Source organism: Humulus lupulus, chromosome 5 (assembly GCF_963169125.1).
Source record: "Humulus lupulus chromosome 5, drHumLupu1.1, whole genome shotgun sequence".
In the NCBI taxonomy this organism is placed as follows: Eukaryota; Viridiplantae; Streptophyta; class Magnoliopsida; order Rosales; family Cannabaceae; genus Humulus; species Humulus lupulus.
In genome coordinates this window covers 237,810,383-237,818,787 of record NC_084797.1, presented here as the reverse complement: position 1 = coordinate 237,818,787, position 8,405 = coordinate 237,810,383, and the positions used below count along the sequence as shown (strand labels likewise).

At 32.2% G+C, this 8,405-nt stretch overlaps 1 long non-coding RNA gene across 1 annotated transcript; it reads right to left on the bottom strand.

The window, feature by feature from the left end:
- Window positions 1–1,228: 1,228 nt before the first annotated feature.
- Window positions 1,229–3,961, bottom strand: LOC133834082 (uncharacterized). The gene is made up of 3 exons (XR_009893302.1): window positions 3,275–3,961; window positions 2,091–2,159; window positions 1,229–1,491 (listed from the first exon to the last, which is right to left on the bottom strand). It is a non-coding gene; the product is annotated as an uncharacterized LOC133834082 (long non-coding RNA).
- Between the last annotated feature and the right edge of the window lie 4,444 nt (window positions 3,962–8,405).

Here is an 8,405-nt window from a genome sequence, read left to right as displayed (position 1 = left end):
CATCCTAGGATCAAGCTGAAGATCTAGTGGTTTCCCAACATTCCGCCTTCGAATTTCGAGTGGTATGTTATTAGCCAAGCCACGACCCTTTCTTCTCGGCACTTTAGCTATCCACATTTTCAACAATAACCAAAATTTGAAATTTTAATATATATTAAACATTCGTTGAGCTTGACTTTCAAGCTATGAACAAAATTTAAAAATTATTATTAACCTGATTCGCAGGAAGATGGTACTTTACTAGGATCTGGCGGGTCTAGACCACCACCATCTCCTCCGTGAGAGGTGGCTATATCCGCTGACATTGTACTTGGGAACAAAAGTTATTTGTTAGTATTAAATTATTAGGTATTATCAAATATCACCAATGGAAATGAACAAAATGATTACAAGTCCCATATATTATATTTTAAATGATTGTCTTTATTACAAAAATATAAAAACTATGTAAAATAATCACTATCACTTTCATCATTAATTAAATTAACATCAATCGGAGACACATGATTAACATCATCTTCACAAATATCAACTAGCAATTCATCTTCTTCATCGACTTCTTCTTCGCATAAGTCGTCATTTATGAAATTATCATCCAATTGATCAGTAGGTGAATTTTGTATAGTGCCAATATATGTTGCAGATTCATGAGATTCGATAACCAACTGACCGAGATCCACGGTCAACACAAAATTTGATGAGCTTCTGTCATGTACCACATCAACATCTGCATTAGCTTCATCGTCCTCGATGTCCCAAATTTGACGATGATTGACATCCTCAACAATTTTCCAGTGTCGACCTCTAAGTAGATCATCAAGATAGAATACTTGCTTAGCTTGGCTAGCAAGTATATACGGCTCATCTTTGTACCATTTGCTATTGACGTTTATATTGGTGATATTATTTTCAGTGATTGTTTTCTTCTTGCTTAGATCAGAGTTAAACCATTTGCACAGAAACAATGCAACTGAATATGCACCAGTGAAAGATAACACCAGTACTTCTTGAAGCGTGCCATAATAGTTTAAACCTTCAGTTTCCACAACAAAATCTCCACTATTCTGTGTGGTGCGCTTTTGATCACGGTCGTAAGAAAATACCTGACTTCCACTACATAGCGAATGACCAATCCCTTAGACGTCGAACACCTATGTTTGAGATCCAATCGCTCTTGCAAAACTGTAACGCCCCAATTTTCTGAGATGTTGCTTAGGGAGTCCATTTAAAATAATAAACAATAAATACTTTACGACACTAAAAGAAAATATTTATTTAAAATTTAAACAGACAATGAGATCTCATTATTTAAAAGTAAAAATGTTGGACGCTAGGTTTAATAACAACAACATAAAGAAAATAGCCGTTCAAGTCTGAAAATTTAAAACATAACATTTATCTCTAAAAACATAAAATAACTGGAGCCCAGCCTCTAACATGTCCTGTCCATGCCTTGAGCCTGCACCACTCACTGCTTTGCTTTTCCTTTACCTGCACACAGAGTACCCGTGAGCTAACGCCCAGTAAGAAGAGCTATGTAGGACATAACTCCCCAAACTAGAAAACAAAAATAAACATCATGAACATAATAATCATCGTGTGATATATAAACACAATATCACACTAACATATTGTGTGCTATACTTACACCCATAAATACTAACAAGTCATGTTGGTCGGACATGAAATGTAATCTGCCTTGCCTGCGCTGTACTCACACTCGGCATTCCCACGGTGGCACCTAGTCTAGCCTGCGCTATACTCACACTCGGCCGTTCCCTCGAGACATTGTTGCTATGCCTGCGCTGTACTCACACTCAGCAGTTTCGTGGTGGCATCCTATTATCCCGAGTTATACACACCCAAGATAATTCCTGCAAGTGTTATACCCACACAAGCAACTAGATTCTAGTAGTACGCTTACTCTATCATCTAAGCATTTCTACTAACTAAAATCCCTAACACTATCCTCATGCTAGCCAATCTAATGCAACAATTCAGGTCACAAAATAATTACATAATTAAACAAATAAGAAAACAAGGTTGTACGCATAACGTACACCCTATGCGCAAATGTCCACTCTTCTTACCTTAAGCAGTGAATTGTCTGCTGACGTGTCCTGAACCATTTGCTGTGTCACATCGATGACCGTTGGCTCCTAGACGTCCAATTACACAGCGACAATTCAGAGAAAATAAAAAATAGGTGTTAGAGTTTTATTTCGAAACCCTAATTATCGAAATAATTTAACTATGTCATTTTAACATGCATGACACGTAAATTAAAATCATTTTCCACAAAGTTTCAAACCATCATGTCACATGCACAAACAATGATGTTTCTAACGTATCGCATGAATTCATATAAATACTTTTTATGTGAAAATTACCAAAATACCCTTTAATATCATAATTGCATTAAAGACTCAATAATTTTATAAAAATTATCATATGACAACAAAATTTAATAAAAAACTTTTCCAAAACCCTAAATAATCAGCAAATGTTCATATAAGACCAGAAAAATAATTTTTAACATTTATAAATTATTTTTCCTCAATTTATCAAATAATTCAAAATAATTATAGAATCAGCCCAAAATTCAAACTAATTATACATAACTGTTCAAAAAGCCAAAATAAACTTATAAAAATTATTTTAGAATTTTCTGGGCAAAATAAATATTTTTCTTAATTAATTTAAAAGAAAAACTAATTAATTCAAGAAAAATACATAAATGATTCAAAAATAAAATCTAACTGTACAGACTAGTTTCTATACCCTAAAGTAACACAAAAAATTATCTAGGGTTCAGAACAATAATATTAATATTTTTCATATTTAAAATATAGAATAAGCCAAATAAATCATGGAAATTACATAAATGATAAAAATTAGAAATAAAATTACAGAGATACTTATAATATTATTTTAAACATGTGCAAAAATTCTCAAAATTTTTAGAATACTTTAAATAATTTTTCCACATTTATTTTCTTAAATCACATATTTAAAAGTAAATAATTGAATAAAATTATTAAATACGATCAAAATTTAAATATAAACATACAAAAAAATTCTAAATCATACAGAGATCATTCAAACATAAATTCATATTTTTCTAAACAATAAAAATATTTTTCATAATTAATATCTATTTAAAACTAAATAAACCATAGTAATTCAAAGAAAAATCAAGAAAATGTCAAAACAGTTGGAAAGTACTCTAAAATTAATGTACTAACTTTTAAGATTTAAAAATCAAAGAAAAAACCTCCATAAATACCCAGATCGGGTTCGCCGGAGCCTCGCCGGAATCTTCTTCTTCTTCTCCGTCGCCGGCTAGATTCTAACTCCTCTTTCCACTTGTTTTTGACCCTCCAAACCGGTTGGAATTTGTTCCCAAAGATCCCAGCACCTCAAATAACCCTTGAAGCTTAAGAAAACCGACCCATGATGGTCGGTTCGTGTTTGTCTTCCCCGTCACCGGTGTACCGCAAAAAATGGTGATCAAAATACAAAATTTTGTTTTAAAGCTTTTTGATCTGTTTCTTCACAGCCAAAACACTTCTTAGGGTCCCTCTAAGCTTTCTAAACACTTCAAACAATCCCGGATCCTCCCATGTTCTCTTAGATCCAAAATTATTCAAGAACACCCACTTTAATGGTGAAATTTTATGATTTTTGAAAACGACATTTCTAGCCCCTCTTGTCACGTCAAAAACATTCCTTAGATTATAGGAAATATATTTCAAACACTCAAAACCACCCAGAAATTTCCTAGAGCTCTCAAACCCGAAATCTCCCTTTCTCTCTCTAGAAAATTCAATAACGTCTATTTTCTTCCACTAGTGCGACTCTCCCTCTCTTCCCACGATTTTGAACTATTGAGAGGCCCTCTAAATCGTGTTTAAACAAAAAGAAAAGAAGGCTTAACCACTTGGTTGTTGTTGACGGATTCTAAGCCTATGCTTAAGGAATTTCTTTTAAAATTAAATAAAAGAAATGGTGATCTTATTATAACTGAATTAAATTTCGAATTTAATCAGTTAATTACATTTGAAATCATATTCTAATGTCATTTAAATGCCCCTCAACTAAATTCAAACATAGGGACATTATGGTCATTTCATAATTACATGCAATTACCATTATTTAATCCATTTAAATAATAATGCAATAAACCGTATAATAAAATAAAATGAATTATTATCATGTTATTAATATTATTATACTCATAATAATAATAACATTCACAACATAAATAAATAATTAAATTAACCCACGCAATTAATTATTTATTATGCATTATGCACATGCCGAGATTTAAATCTTATTCCAAGTTCTCAAACATAAGAAATCGAGAATCTTTGTTATAATTGGAATCCATACATATCTAAACCCATAAATATGTAAAATGACAAAATACTCTCAGCGGAAAAATTACAAAATGACCTTTTCGAGAAAACAGATATTACAAAAACCAAATCTTCACTGCATAAAAGACCCAATATTGCTTCAAAATATATAATTGCAAAAAAAAAACTATTTTACTTTATAATATATAATTGTATATATTCTATGATATTTAGTTATTGTGAAACAAAACTACTAATACTCTATTTCTTCAGCCTAAAATTTCGAATTGGGCTTATCTCTATAACTATCAGTCAAACTACAATTGCTACATTAGTCTCTATCTATAAGCAAATAGTCATTTTTTTTTAATTCCAAACTAATACTACTGTCAAGACTAATCTCTAACAATATGCCTCATAATAAAAAAAATTCATAATAAAAAATGACACTAACCATAGAGGGGCGTGGGGTCCGAAACTCCGGCGTGGCGTGGTGGTGGTGCTCGGACGAAGGGGCGGACGGGTGGTGGTGCTCGGACTGAGAGGGGAATTTTGTTGGAGAGAGAAGAGGAGAAATTGGAGGGACGGACGAACCAATTTCATATATACCATTATTATCGACGGGGATCCGTCGCTATTAAAATTCTCCTGCCGGTAATACAGTATTAGCGGCGGGTCCCGCCGCTATCACTATAATCCGCCGATATAAAGGGTTATTACCGACGGAGAAAGACACGCCGCTAATAACATTAGCGGCGGATAGTCTGCCAGTAATAAGGGAAAATACCCGTCGCTAATAAATTTGAAACCGTCCTCTTCTTCGTTTCTCGGGCATTGTATTAGCGGCGAACTACCCACCGCAAATAATGGGTAAGTCAGCCGCTAATAAAAAAATTAAAATTTTAATTTAATTTCCCCATTATTAGCGGCGGACCCAGTACTCCTCTGCGTCTAAAAACGTTTTTTCTTGTAGTGCCAAAACCAATCTATAAAACCAATATTTAAGAAGAAACAAAAAATAAATTTAATATTCATCAATAATCTTTAATAAACCTAACATTTTCATAGAATAATATTAAAATTCACTAAACCCAAAGTTAAAATTATGCATATCTTAGAAAAATCATAAAACACAAACATCATCCCTAAAATCCTCATAAACACCATCAACAATGGGGACAACTCATCAAAATAGAAGGAAAAAAAACTAATAAAATCAATTAGAACTTAGATATAGGCATAAGAGAACATATATGAGAAATTTAACACTAAAAACCAAAAAAACCTTACCTAAACTGAGTTGAGGCGTGCTGGAGGTGGAGAGAAACCGAGACCCTATATGAAACATTTAATGAGAAAATGAGAACGGGGAAGAGAAATGATCGAGTTTTTCTGGTATATACCCAAAACCTATAGCGACGACATGTCGTCGTTGTAGGACATAAAAATATTGTCTCAGTAGATGAAATGCACAGTTTTCATTAATGAAAATAATGCCGTTGCTACAAAGAGTTTCCCAAATTCAAGTTTCAATGCTAAATTTTTGGGGGGAAAGCTTCCCACCATTTTTTTCGGACTTCTACAGTGACGACATGTCGACGCTATAGGTTATTTGAGAAAAAAAAAACAAAACATTAATAATAAATAGTTTGGGCGTTGATTATTCCCTCCAAAAAAGTTAGAGACCTATAGCGACGACATGTCGTCTTATTTGAGAAAAAAATAAAACATTAATAATAAATAATAAATAATTTGGACGCTGTATATTCCCTCCAAAAAATTTAAAGACCTACAGCGACGACATGTCGTCCCTATAGGTCAAGATATTTGGAACCTACAACGACGACGTCTATTATGACGACATGTCCTCTCTGTGAGTCTTTAATAAAAAATAAAAATAAAAAATCTAATTTTCGTGGTTTTATGTGTTCTATTTTGACAACATCATTGTCGTCGCAATCTAGAAGTTGTCGCTATATGGTGAATTTCTTGTACTGCTATTAGAAACTTTTGTTTTTTTACTTTTGAACTTATCATTCCTTTTATAGACTCAGTTTATTCATTTATTTAATTAAAAAATTAATAAAATAATAGACAATTAACAACCCTAGGTCAAAATTATCATGGGCTTTAGGCTCGTGAAATTTTCTATTTGATTATAAGCTTATTAGACTTAAAATCAAGCCCTGTATTATTTTCTATTGATTTAATTAATCATTTAAATCCTTTATCAAATTAATTATTTAAAATTTGAACATTGATTTGAACTTATTTATTAATTTAGATACAAATTTATCTTAATTAATAAATCTGCCCTAATTTATATTTTCTTCTCAAAATTACATAACTCTGGGAAACTATCCAAATTGACCTGGTCAACTTTGATAATTAAATCAATTGATTGAGACTATCTAGATGATTTTATCCAAGGTACAGTGGAGACCATGGGCCTATGAAATCAAGCTCCAAGAAGTTATCATAAATCTAACAAATAAATTTAATAACTTATTAATTCCTCGTGACTCCACTAAAGACTCAGAATTGCACTCTTGAAATCATAGAACGCTCTATAACAAATATAGATACGCTATTAATTATCTATTGTTACAACCATAATTGTCACTCAATCCTCTTTAAATAGTCTACAATGAGATAAGACTAATATACTGTTTTACCCCTCATTGTATTTTATCCTTAAAACACTTAGTTCCTTGTGAATGATATTTCAGTAAACTAATTTATTTACTGATATGAGATCTCTATCATTTAACACCTTGAACCAAACTAAAAGGAAATCATCGTTTCACTTCTTCATCAGAAGCTATAGATGTCCATATATATGGTTAACACTCCCACTCAATTATACTACTGTGTTCCCAAGATGTACGTATGGGCTAGTCTGTAGGGAAAGCTGGTAACAAATAAGTAAAAAAACTCAAATAATACAATCAGTTAGACTACTAACCACTCATAATTGAGATTGAATTGACCTATGGTCAACTATATGATATGACTAGAATAGATAATAACGGTATGTTTACTTATCCTATCAACTGTCAATATCGGTCCAGTTTGATGTAAAAAATACATCCGATCTTATCTACTTTGCTAATGTTCTGGAAAGAACCTGACACTACACTGTGTAGGTAGATCATACTGTAGATTGGCAAATCAGTGTAATTCCTGTGCACTGACTAATCTTAGGACTAACTTATTTTGATCATATAATCATATTTATATTTCACTGTGATTACGTCACTATAAATATGATTAGCTATATGCTCGGGATTTAATAGAAGTTTATATTAAACAAATAATAATGAAAATAAAACATGTGAGCAAAGTGATTGACCAAGTCAAAAAATGATTTCTATTCTTTTATAGATAATAAATGAGATTAAAAATAAATTGAGTTTTAATTAAGGCATAAAACCCCAACATAAAATTCAACTTACATAGTCCCTCCTCAATTACCCGACCAGTGTAGGCCTCTCTCACCCCATTTTTATTGTTACTGGCGTTACTTGTACCCCCTGAAGAACTAAGAGCAGACATACTACAAACACAATGTATTTATTAAAATATGAAAATATGACATTGAATTAGCAGGGAAATATGCATTGAATTAACAAGGAAAATCAATAATTTATTTCAAAATAAGAGTTCAAAATTACAATTCATCATCATCGCTTTCATCATTAACCAACACGCAATTGTCATCGCTATCTGTTTCTAAATCCACTAATTCTTCACTAGAATCCTCATATTCTCCTAGTGTTTCATCTTCAAAGTCATCATCATCAACCAAAAAGTCATCTGAAATTTCTCTTTCACTCATGGGAATTACATCATTAATTTCATGAACTTTGGTTGGGGCGACATCCTCATGTATGTAGTCAAAATTTTCTAAGTGTGGAAGTTGTACAACTAATTGAATTCCTGATGAGTTTTTTTCTTGTAGTATTGGAATAGTGTCCTCCACTTCGTCTGGGAAATCCCAAATGTTGCGCGGGATGTAAGTGTTTACGAGCCTCCAATCATCTACAT